Source organism: Urocitellus parryii, chromosome 2 (genome assembly GCF_045843805.1).
Source record: "Urocitellus parryii isolate mUroPar1 chromosome 2, mUroPar1.hap1, whole genome shotgun sequence".
Lineage (NCBI taxonomy): Eukaryota > Metazoa > Chordata > Mammalia > Rodentia > Sciuridae > Urocitellus > Urocitellus parryii.
The window spans coordinates 109,403,948-109,404,944 of record NC_135532.1 but is presented as its reverse complement, the minus strand read 5'-3'; the positions used below and the strand labels follow the sequence as shown (position 1 = coordinate 109,404,944).

Below are 997 nucleotides of genomic sequence, written 5' to 3'. Positions count from 1 at the left end.
AACCAAAGGCCAAATCTTCCCTCTGAGATGCTAACACACAATAAGGGGTGGAGGTAATAGAAGTTCATTGGATTAGACAAAAGAAAATGCTTCGAAGGGAGGGGAATGGGAATAGAAAAGAGTAGAATGAGTCAGACATCACTTTCCTATGTTCTCATATGAACCAGTGTAGTTCCACATCATGTACAACCACAAAAATGGGACCTTAATTAGAATAAGTAATACTCCATGTATGTATAATATGTCAAAATACACTACTGTCATGTATATCTTTTAAAAAAATTTAAAAGTAAAGATTAAAACAATTTTAAAAGTTAGGTTGGTGAGATGGAAAGAGAAGATGCTGATGTTCCAACGTAGGTTGATATAGTAGGTTAGATGACAGGTAGGGTAGCTTGGGTGGGGCAATCACAGAAAGAGGAAATGAGCAGACTCAAAGACTATTGTAGGAGGTGAAATCATTACTTCAAGCTGGGTTGAAAAGGGACCTGGAGGCTGGGGATATAGCTCAGCTGGTAGAGTGATTGCCTCTCATGCACAAGGCCCTGGGTTCAATCCCCAGTCTCCCCAAAAAAGAAAAATAAATAAATAAAGACACAGAACAGGAAACATTCAATATCCATTTAGGACAAGAGGATTACAACCCTTAGAGAGCAGAGTAGCAACACAAGATGCCACTTCCTGACAGAGAGAGTCTTACTAGAGCATCTGGGTTTAAAGGAAAGCATATCAGGGGCCAGGGTTGTGGCTCAGTGGTAGAGTGCTCACCTTGCACGTGCAAGGCCCTAGGTTCAATCCTCAGCAGCACATAAAAAATAAATAAATAAAATAAAGGTTTTTAAAGAAAAAAAGGAAAGCATATCAGCTCAGTTTTGAATGCACTAAATTTCTAATGCTCTAAAGTCTTTCAAAAGATATCCAGTAGGAAAAGATGGAAATTTTTCTGCTAGTGTATTTCTAAAAAGAGCTCAGTTCATGAGAACTGTTTGGACCCACA

At 38.7% G+C, this 997-nt stretch overlaps 1 non-coding gene across 1 annotated transcript; it reads left to right on the top strand.

Annotated features, from left to right (window-relative positions):
* Positions 1 to 497: 497 nt before the first annotated feature.
* On the top strand, positions 498 to 570 carry Trnae-cuc (transfer RNA glutamic acid (anticodon CUC)). Its single transcript has one exon. It is a non-coding gene; the product is annotated as a tRNA-Glu (tRNA).
* Positions 571 to 997: the final 427 nt, after the last annotated feature.